Below are 12,057 nucleotides of genomic sequence, written 5' to 3'. Positions count from 1 at the left end.
ATGAAAATCCAAGAAATTTTCAGAGTCTTTGGAACCTCTTCTTCAAGGAAAAGAGTGAAAGAATGATCCCCATACCTTAAGAACATTTCACAACTTATTATATCCCTGAATTTCTGCTCCTCTTGGTTGAACTTTTAAAGAAATTCCTTTTTGGAATAAATATCTAAACAATATCCAATATAATTATATACATAAAACAATTCAGTACATATTCATAGTGTTTTTAGATCAAACTATTAATATATTATTATTCTAATATATATCTATGCCTAAGGAGAATGTTATACTTAGACTAATCATTTAATGATCTAACCTATATATCCAGCATCAAAACAGATTACCCTCCTTAAATCGAATGCTTATCCTTTATTATTTTAGTTTCAGATAATATGGAAGACACCACCTACTCATTATTCATACTTGGGCAAAAAACATACTAATTCTATAGACAAGAAGGGCGGAAGCATTAAGTCCGGAGAAAACAATGGGGCGGAAGAGCTCAACACATCTATTAAGTAAGGGCGGAAGTGATGTGCCGCATCCTGGAGCGAAACGACAGAAGGGTTGGTGGAAGTGACACGGCTCACCTCCGAACACGTCAACACATGGCGGGCGGAAGTGACGTGCCCAGTTCGGAACACGAGGAAGAAAACAGAAGTGCTTGATCACGCGCTATGGTTTAACACAGCTGCCGGGAACGGATGTGACGCTCCAATTAAGGGCAGAGGCCAGTTCACAAAGGGCGGAAGTTGAACTTAAAAGATCGCCATTTGACTATTTAGAACTAACATTTCTTTATGGGAAACCCTGTAACACAAACTATTTTAAATGATGGCTTGCTGAATTATGAAATCGCTTGGTTTTGAGGTCTCCCTAAGACAAAGGAAGTAGGGTGAACACCTGACTCTCATTTGAACTCAGTGTGGTATGAATACAGGACCACCACACTGAAGCAATATCCCCTTGATGAAGTCATAGTGACGAAACGCGTTGGGACTGTTGGCTGCCTCATGCACTGTGGAGAACTACCTCTCTCCTTCAATCAGATAAGCTGCTTAAAAATATCAACTTTCCTCTACTTTGTTTTTATCTATTTACTGCCAGTCGTTGTTTTTATGGTCATATTTTTTTATATATTTTTATGTGCACTGTTTTTCAATAAATTGTCATAATTTTTATTATACTTGGCACTAGCACTTTGTTTCAGATTCATTATATTTTTGCACTAGCACTTTGTTGTCTATATGAGTTCAACAAAAAATTTTTATTTTTTTTTATTTTTTTTATTTTTTTATCTAGATGTAATCAGATATATCATATTTTGCACTAAGCACTTTGCTATTTATTGGTTTATTATATTTATTAATTAGCGTGAAACACGCCCCTCTATATGGTTTGAGGTATAACTACATTTGTAAACCATTAACTTATCTACTGTACATTTTACTGTGTGTGAATTTACACATCTAGCAAACTAGTCGCCTGATTGTCAATTCTCTTGTTTTTCACTTTTTAAAAATACTCACACTAGTATTACACTATTGTCTCAGAGCGGACGCCGAAAAAAATAATAGGCTAAGTTGCTATACATTTGAATATTTATTTGTTTCACTCAGTAAGTCACACAGGTAGTGGCGCTGTACCCATCTATTGCTTGATACTTCTTTCTTTTTGGTGTTGATTGGGGGAATAGCTGCCTATACTTGTTTAATATGTTTAGAAATAAAGATCGTGTGAATAAAAGGAGTGACCTATGCCAAAGAGTGTTCAATGAAAACACCCCAATATGTGAAAATGTCCCCACACAGAACATGGATAATATGTTCTGGGAAATGGAAAAAATGCTCACAAAAGAAGTAAAGGCATGGTGGGACATTAGGGGACTGGAACACTATTTATCTGTTAACAGAATCCCAAGAGGTCTAAGACTTATTAAGAATCCAACGTTTGGACTGGATAATTCAGATTTTTTAAAAAAATGGGATGACATTTTACACAAATGCTCATTAGAGCTTATAAAACTAATAATTGAGGAAAAAAAGGCAGTACTCTCAAATTTAGAGAAGGAAATCATTAGAATGGAACCCCAGATGGAAGAACACAAAGAAAAAGAGGAATTCAAAGAAAATGAAAAAGTACTACTTAGAAAGGTGGAGAGAGTAGAAGAATCAGTCATGAAGAGCAAAGAAAAGAAGTTTATTAGAGATAAGAAGGACTACGAGTTGAATAAAGTTAAGAATTGGACGAGATTCCAGAAAAAAGAGAGAACCAACACCAGATATGAGTCTGGAGAAGGACCTAGCTGGAAAGTAGCACCCACAAGAAGGTTTAGCTACAGAAGAAACAGAGACCCCACTACTTATACTGGCCCAATAGGACTTAAACCTAGAAATAGGTTTTCCACATTACAACATCTGGACTCAAACAGTGATAATGAGCTTTTTTTATCACCAGCACAAGATCATTTAAGCAACAAAAATCCAATGTTCAGAGAAACCACCAAAACAGCCTCCCCCCTGAAGCGAAGGTACAGAGAAGAAGAGGAAAATGGGGTGGCAGGAGGAAGAAACCAAAAAAGGAGGAATTATTAATAGATCCGAAATCCAAAGGCATATTTAATTTATCCCAGCATACACTCACTAAATCTGAAATAACGTTATTAAGCAAAGGCTTGAACTTTGCCCCGACAAGAAGCATGAACAAATTTGACACTTTTATTGATTTAAACAAGTTTGTGAGAAATCTCACACTCAAACGACATTTTCTGAGAAAAGAATCAGCACCTCTAAAGAACTATATTGCCCCTAATTCAAAATCCGGTCTTAGAGGTAAATCAACATATTACCCACTGGAATCAAAAGGGACTCACATAAACGTTTTCTATGAAATGGTAAAGAAGGACCTTTGCAATAATCAGACAAACTATGCACCAATAAAAAAACAAAATCTAAGTAATAGAGAAAAGGAGGCACTAAAAAACTTAAAAGAAAACCGTGAGATAGTTCTAAAACCAGCTGATAAAGGGGGGGGTTTGGTTATCATGGATTATGCTTACTACCTAAAAGAAGCACATAGATTAATGGATGACCAAATTTCTTATGAAAAATTGACCAAAGATCCAGTTGAAGAATATACAGAAGAACTTAGAATCATTCTACTCTTTGGTCTACAGAGGAATATTTTAACCAAAGAAGAATTTCAATTCTTAATGAAATCAAACCCCACAACCCCGATTTTCTATTTTTTACCAAAAATACATAAGTCACTTACAGAACCTCCAGGGAGGCCTATAATAGCAGGTATTGACTCCCTCACATCCAACCTCTCCAAATATGTTGACATCTTTTTACAAAAATATGTTATCAAACTAGAATCTTATCTAAAGGATACTACGAGTGTATTACAGCAAACCGAAAATATAACATGGAGATCAACTTATAACTGGATAACTATCGATGTACAATCATTATATACATGTATTGAGCATGAAAAAGGTATCAACGCATCAAGAATGTTTTTAGAGTTGGATGAAGAAATTGAAGTTCCACACAAAGAGTTTTTATGTGATCTTATGTCTTTTATACTTACTCATAATTATTTTAAATTTTTAAATCAATTTTATCGTCAAATCTGTGGAACCGCAATGGGTACAACTTTTGCTCCCAGCTTTGCGAATTTGTTCATGGGATGTTGGGAAAAGAATTATGTTTACAGTAATAACCCTTTTAAAGACAATATCATTTTTTATAAGAGATATATTGATGATATTTTAATTATTTGGGAAGGATCGGAAGAATCTTTTAACGATTTTTTAATTTTTATTTCAAATAACAATATGAATCTTAAATTTACATCAAATTTTAACAACAGAAGTATTGAGTTTTTGGATTTGATTTTAACATCAGAAGGTGACCAAATTTGCACAAAATTTTTTATAAAAGGAGTAGATGCGAACAGCTACCTGCATTACAAAAGCTGTCACCTGGACAAATGGAAGAACAACATACCATACTCCCAGTTCTACAGAATTAAATGTAATTGCAGCAATGCTAACGTCTGTAATGAACAACTTGATATTTATGCAACCAGGTTTAGAGAAAAAGAGTATCCGGAAGCAATCATCAATACAGCTATGCAGAAAACGAAAAACCTACAGAGAAATAATCTACTACAATATAAGACGGAGAAACCACAAAAAGAAGAAATGGTACCATTTATTACAACATATAATGGACATGAGAATCATATTAAAAAATCTCTTAACAAAAACTGGAATATCCTTCTGATGGATCCTTTACTCCAAAAGATCCTACCGACAAAACCACAGATTATATATAGAAAATCAAGGAACTTAAAAGATTTACTGGCACCGAGTATGCTGAGGGATAAAGGAAATGAAAGACCAACTATGAACACTTTGAAGTGCAATGGAAGCTATAAATGCGGACATTGCAATATTTGCAAATTTCTTCACCCCAAGAGAAAAACATTCACGAATTCGGACGGATCTAAGGAATACACTATAAAGAATTTTATGAACTGTAACTCCACATCAGTGATATACCTGTTAGAGTGCACATGTGGACTCAAGTACATAGGAAAAACCAAGAGACCACTAAAAATCAGAATTCAGGAGCACATTAGGAACATTAGAAACAGAGTTGAAGGACATGCAGTCTCCAAACACTTCTCAATAAAACATAATTCGGATCCCGAAGATATCACCTTCAAGGCAATAGAACACGTTACTCTGGGAGAAAGAGGTGGGGATTTGGGCAATCTGCTATCAAGAAGAGAGATGTTCTGGCTGTTTGAACTGGACACACTGGCACCTAAAGGCTTCAATGAGTACTACGAAATTGCTCCTTTCTTGTGATATGCTCCATTCCTATCTACCAATATACCCCCAGGTTATGGAGGGGCCTGAGTAGTACCCTGAAGGTTCATCTTCTGAGGGAAGTCCAGGTTTGGTAGAATATCTGGCATTATGGACCATCGAAATATGTATTTGCTGCCATACCATCATGTGTGAGCCCAATCTCGTCCGATCTTGGAAGCAAAGCATGATTGGGCCAGGTTAGTACCAAGGAAGGTAACCCATTGAGAATACCTGGTGCTGCAAATTCAGCCGGCGGTTTGGAATATAACCAGGCTAGAGAATGATAATGCCTAAAAAGGGAATTATAGCATATTCACAATTGCAAGCCTTAAGGCCAAGGAGTGATTAATGATATCAGAACTTTACAATTCTAACTACCCAATTGAATGGAAAGAGGTGGATCTTGGGTTTGACTTATATGATTATCCAAGAAATCCTTAGAGTCTTTGGAACCTCCCCTTCAAGAAAAAGAGTAAAAGAATGATCCCCATACTTCAAGTACATCTTAAAACCGATTGTAACTATCTAACTGGATGAAAAGAGGTCGTTTGTCTGAGTCGGACCAATATGAAAATCCAAGAAATTTTCAGAGTCTTTGGAACCTCTTCAAGGAAAAGAGTGAAAGAATGATCCCCATACCTTAAGAACATTTCACAACTTATTATATCCCTGAATTTCTGCTCCTCTTGGTTGAACTTTTAAAGAAATTCCTTTTTGGAATAAATATCTAAACAATATCCAATATAATTATATACATAAAACAATTCAGTACATATTCATAGTGTTTTTAGATCAAACTATTAATATATTATTATTCTAATATATATCTATGCCTAAGGAGAATGTTATACTTAGACTAATCATTTAATGATCTAACCTATATATCCAGCATCAAAACAGATTACCCTCCTTAAATCGAATGCTTATCCTTTATTATTTTAGTTTCAGATAATATGGAAGACACCACCTACTCATTATTCATACTTGGGCAAAAAACATACTAATTCTATAGACAAGAAGGGCGGAAGCATTAAGTCCGGAGAAAACAATGGGGCGGAAGAGCTCAACACATCTATTAAGTAAGGGCGGAAGTGATGTGCCGCGTCCTGGAGCGAAACGACAGAAGGGTTGGTGGAAGTGACACGGCTCACCTCCGAACACGTCAACACACGGCGGGCGGAAGTGACGTGCCCAGTTCGGAACACGAGGAAGAAAACGGAAGTGCTTGATCGCGCGCTATGGTTTAACACAGCTGCCGGGAACGGATGTGATGCTCCAATTAAGGGCAGAGGCCAGTTCACAAAGGGCGGAAGTTGAACTTAAAAGATCGCCGTTTGACTATTTATAACTAACATTTCTTTATGGGAAACCCTGTAACACAAACTATTTTAAATGATGGCTTGCTGAATTATGAAATCGCTTGGTTTTGAGGTCTCCCTAAGACAAAGGAAGTAGGGTGAACACCTGACTCTCATTTGAACTCAGTGTGGTATGAATACAGGACCACCACACTGAAGCAATATCCCCTTGATGAAGTCATAGTGACGAAACGCGTTGGGACTGTTGGCTGCCTCATGCACTGTGGAGAACTACCTCTCTCCTTCAATCAGATAAGCTGCTTAAAAATATCAACTTTCCTCTACTTTGTTTTTATCTATTTACTGCCAGTCGTTGTTTTTATGGTCATATTTATTTATATATTTTTATGTGCACTGTTTTTCAATAAATTGTCATAATTTTTATTATACTTGGCACTAGCACTTTGTTTCAGATTCATTATATTTTTGCACTAGCACTTTGTTGTCTATATGAGTTCAACAAAATTTTTTTTTTTTTTTTATCTAGATGTAATCAGATATATCATATTTTGCACTAAGCACTTTGCTATTTATTGGTTTATTATATTTATTAATTAGCGTGAAACACGCCCCTCTATATGGTTTGAGGTATAACTACATTTGTAAACCATTAACTTATCTACTGTACATTTTACTGTGTGTGAATTTACACATCTAGCAAACTAGTCGCCTGATTGTCAATTCTCTTGTTTTTCACTTTTTAAAAATACTCACACTAGTATTACACTATTGTCTCAGAGCGGACGCCGAAAAAAATAATAGGCTAAGTTGCTATACATTTGAATATTTATTTGTTTCACTCAGTAAGTCACACAGGTAGTGGCGCTGTACCCATCTATTGCTTGATACTTCTTTCTTTTTGGTGTTGATTGGGGGAATAGCTGCCTATACTTGTTTAATATGTTTAGAAATAAAGATCGTGTGAATAAAAGGAGTGACCTATGCCAAAGAGTGTTCAATGAAAACACCCCAATATGTGAAAATGTCCCCACACAGAACATGGATAATATGTTCTGGGAAATGGAAAAAATGCTCACAAAAGAAGTAAAGGCATGGTGGGACATTAGGGGACTGGAACACTATTTATCTGTTAACAGAATCCCAAGAGGTCTAAGACTTATTAAGAATCCAACGTTTGGACTGGATAATTCAGATTTTTTAAAAAAATGGGATGACATTTTACACAAATGCTCATTAGAGCTTATAAAACTAATAATTGAGGAAAAAAAGGCAGTACTCTCAAATTTAGAGAAGGAAATCATTAGAATGGAACCCCAGATGGAAGAACACAAAGAAAAAGAGGAATTCAAAGAAAATGAAAAAGTACTACTTAGAAAGGTGGAGAGAGTAGAAGAATCAGTCATGAAGAGCAAAGAAAAGAAGTTTATTAGAGATAAGAAGGACTACGAGTTGAATAAAGTTAAGAATTGGACGAGATTCCAGAAAAAAGAGAGAACCAACACCAGATATGAGTCTGGAGAAGGACCTAGCTGGAAAGTAGCACCCACAAGAAGGTTTAGCTACAGAAGAAACAGAGACCCCACTACTTATACTGGCCCAATAGGACTTAAACCTAGAAATAGGTTTTCCACATTACAACATCTGGACTCAAACAGTGATAATGAGCTTTTTTTATCACCAGCACAAGATCATTTAAGCAACAAAAATCCAATGTTCAGAGAAACCACCAAAACAGCCTCCCCCCTGAAGCGAAGGTACAGAGAAGAAGAGGAAAACGGGGTGGCAGGAGGAAGAAACCAAAAAAGGAGGAATTATTAATAGATCCGAAATCCAAAGGCATATTTAATTTATCCCAGCATACACTCACTAAATCTGAAATAACGTTATTAAGCAAAGGCTTGAACTTTGCCCCGACAAGAAGCATGAACAAATTTGACACTTTTATTGATTTAAACAAGTTTGTGAGAAATCTCACACTCAAACGACATTTTCTGAGAAAAGAATCAGCACCTCTAAAGAACTATATTGCCCCTAATTCAAAATCCGGTCTTAGAGGTAAATCAACATATTACCCACTGGAATCAAAAGGGACTCACATAAACGTTTTCTATGAAATGGTAAAGAAGGACCTTTGCAATAATCAGACAAACTATGCACCAATAAAAAAACAAAATCTAAGTAATAGAGAAAAGGAGGCACTAAAAAACTTAAAAGAAAACCGTGAGATAGTTCTAAAACCAGCTGATAAAGGGGGGGGTTTGGTTATCATGGATTATGCTTACTACCTAAAAGAAGCACATAGATTACTGGATGACCAAATTTCTTATGAAAAATTGACCAAAGATCCAGTTGAAGAATATACAGAAGAACTTAGAATCATTCTACTCTTTGGTCTACAGAGGAATATTTTAACCAAAGAAGAATTTCAATTCTTAATGAAATCAAACCCCACAACCCCGATTTTCTATTTTTTACCAAAAATACATAAGTCACTTACAGAACCTCCAGGGAGGCCTATAATAGCAGGTATTGACTCCCTCACATCCAACCTCTCCAAATATGTTGACATCTTTTTACAAAAATATGTTATCAAACTAGAATCTTATCTAAAGGATACTACGAGTGTATTACAGCAAACCGAAAATATAACATGGAGATCAACTTATAACTGGATAACTATCGATGTACAATCATTATATACATGTATTGAGCATGGAAAAGGTATCAACGCATCAAGAATGTTTTTAGAGTTGGATGAAGAAATTGAAGTTCCACACAAAGAGTTTTTATGTGATCTTATGTCTTTTATACTTACTCATAATTATTTTAAATTTTTAAATCAATTTTATCGTCAAATCTGTGGAACCGCAATGGGTACAACTTTTGCTCCCAGCTTTGCGAATTTGTTCATGGGATGTTGGGAAAAGAATTATGTTTACAGTAATAACCCTTTTAAAGACAATATCATTTTTTATAAGAGATATATTGATGATATTTTAATTATTTGGGAAGGATCGGAAGAATCTTTTAACGATTTTTTAATTTTTATTTCAAATAACAATATGAATCTTAAATTTACATCAAATTTTAACAACAGAAGTATTGAGTTTTTGGATTTGATTTTAACATCAGAAGGTGACCAAATTTGCACAAAATTTTTTATAAAAGGAGTAGATGCGAACAGCTACCTGCATTACAAAAGCTGTCACCTGGACAAATGGAAGAACAACATACCATACTCCCAGTTCTACAGAATTAAATGTAATTGCAGCAATGCTAACGTCTGTAATGAACAACTTGATATTTATGCAACCAGGTTTAGAGAAAAAGAGTATCCGGAAGCAATCATCAATACAGCTATGCAGAAAACGAAAAACCTACAGAGAAATAATCTACTACAATATAAGACGGAGAAACCACAAAAAGAAGAAATGGTACCATTTATTACAACATATAATGGACATGAGAATCATATTAAAAAATCTCTTAACAAAAACTGGAATATCCTTCTGATGGATCCTTTACTCCAAAAGATCCTACCGACAAAACCACAGATTATATATAGAAAATCAAGGAACTTAAAAGATTTACTGGCACCGAGTATGCTGAGGGATAAAGGAAATGAAAGACCAACTATGAACACTTTGAAGTGCAATGGAAGCTATAAATGCGGACATTGCAATATTTGCAAATTTCTTCACCCCAAGAGAAAAACATTCACGAATTCGGACGGATCTAAGGAATACACTATAAAGAATTTTATGAACTGTAACTCCACATCAGTGATATACCTGTTAGAGTGCACATGTGGACTCAAGTACATAGGAAAAACCAAGAGACCACTAAAAATCAGAATTCAGGAGCACATTAGGAACATTAGAAACAGAGTTGAAGGACATGCAGTCTCCAAACACTTCTCAATAAAACATAATTCGGATCCCGAAGATATCACCTTCAAGGCAATAGAACACGTTACTCTGGGAGAAAGAGGTGGGGATTTGGGCAATCTGCTATCAAGAAGAGAGATGTTCTGGCTGTTTGAACTGGACACACTGGCACCTAAAGGCTTCAATGAGTACTACGAAATTGCTCCTTTCTTGTGATATGCTCCATTCCTATCTACCAATATACCCCCAGGTTATGGAGGGGCCTGAGTAGTACCCTGAAGGTTCATCTTCTGAGGGAAGTCCAGGTTTGGTAGAATATCTGGCATTATGGACCATCGAAATATGTATTTGCTGCCATACCATCATGTGTGAGCCCAATCTCGTCCGATCTTGGAAGCAAAGCATGATTGGGCCAGGTTAGTACCAAGGAAGGTAACCCATTGAGAATACCTGGTGCTGCAAATTCAGCCGGCGGTTTGGAATATAACCAGGCTAGAGAATGATAATGCCTAAAAAGGGAATTATAGCATATTCACAATTGCAAGCCTTAAGGCCAAGGAGTGATTAATGATATCAGAACTTTACAATTCTAACTACCCAATTGAATGGAAAGAGGTGGATCTTGGGTTTGACTTATATGATTATCCAAGAAATCCTTAGAGTCTTTGGAACCTCCCCTTCAAGAAAAAGAGTAAAAGAATGATCCCCATACTTCAAGTACATCTTAAAACCGATTGTAACTATCTAACTGGATGAAAAGAGGTCGTTTGTCTGAGTCGGACCAATATGAAAATCCAAGAAATTTTCAGAGTCTTTGGAACCTCTTCTTCAAGGAAAAGAGTGAAAGAATGATCCCCATACCTTAAGAACATTTCACAACTTATTATATCCCTGAATTTCTGCTCCTCTTGGTTGAACTTTGAAAGAAATTCCTTTTTGGAATAAATATCTAAACAATATCCAATATAATTATATACATAAAACAATTCAGTACATATTCATAGTGTTTTTAGATCAAACTATTAATATATTATTATTCTAATATATATCTATGCCTAAGGAGAATGTTATACTTAGACTAATCATTTAATGATCTAACCTATATATCCAGCATCAAAACAGATTACCCTCCTTAAATCGAATGCTTATCCTTTAGTATTTTAGTTTCAGATAATATGGAAGACACCACCTACTCATTATTCATACTTGGGCAAAAAACATACTAATTCTATAGACAAGAAGGGCGGAAGCATTAAGTCCGGAGAAAACAATGGGGCGGAAGAGCTCAACACATCTATTAAGTAAGGGCGGAAGTGATGTGCCGCGTCCTGGAGCGAAACGACAGAAGGGTTGGTGGAAGTGACACGGCTCACCTCCGAACACGTCAACACACGGCGGGCGGAAGTGACGTGCCCAGTTCGGAACACGAGGAAGAAAACGGAAGTGCTTGATCGCGCGCTATGGTTTAACACAGCTGCCGGGAACGGATGTGATGCTCCAATTAAGGGCAGAGGCCAGTTCACAAAGGGCGGAAGTTGAACTTAAAAGATCGCCGTTTGACTATTTATAACTAACATTTCTTTATGGGAAACCCTGTAACACAAACTATTTTAAATGATGGCTTGCTGAATTATGAAATCGCTTGGTTTTGAGGTCTCCCTAAGACAAAGGAAGTAGGGTGAACACCTGACTCTCATTTGAACTCAGTGTGGTATGAATACAGGACCACCACACTGAAGCAATATCCCCTTGATGAAGTCATAGTGACGAAACGCGTTGGGACTGTTGGCTGCCTCATGCACTGTGGAGAACTACCTCTCTCCTTCAATCAGATAAGCTGCTTAAAAATATCAACTTTCCTCTACTTTGTTTTTATCTATTTACTGCCAGTCGTTGTTTTTATGGTCATATTTATTTATATATTTTTATGTGCACTGTTTTTCAATAAATTGTCATAATTTTTATTATACTT

At 36.0% G+C, this 12,057-nt stretch overlaps 2 pseudogenes; both read left to right on the top strand.

Moving 5' to 3' along the window:
• The first annotated feature begins 5,006 nt into the window (after positions 1-5,006).
• On the top strand, positions 5,007-5,125 carry LOC148521831 (5S ribosomal RNA; annotated as a pseudogene).
• A 5,306-nt stretch (positions 5,126-10,431) lies between these two features.
• On the top strand, positions 10,432-10,550 carry LOC148521830 (5S ribosomal RNA; annotated as a pseudogene).
• Positions 10,551-12,057: the final 1,507 nt, after the last annotated feature.

Source organism: Taudactylus pleione, unplaced genomic scaffold (assembly GCF_031769625.1).
Source record: "Taudactylus pleione unplaced genomic scaffold, aTauple2 ptg000154l, whole genome shotgun sequence".
Lineage (NCBI taxonomy): Eukaryota > Metazoa > Chordata > Amphibia > Anura > Myobatrachidae > Taudactylus > Taudactylus pleione.
Note: the sequence above shows the minus strand (reverse complement) of the source record. Positions and strands in the feature narration are given on the sequence as shown.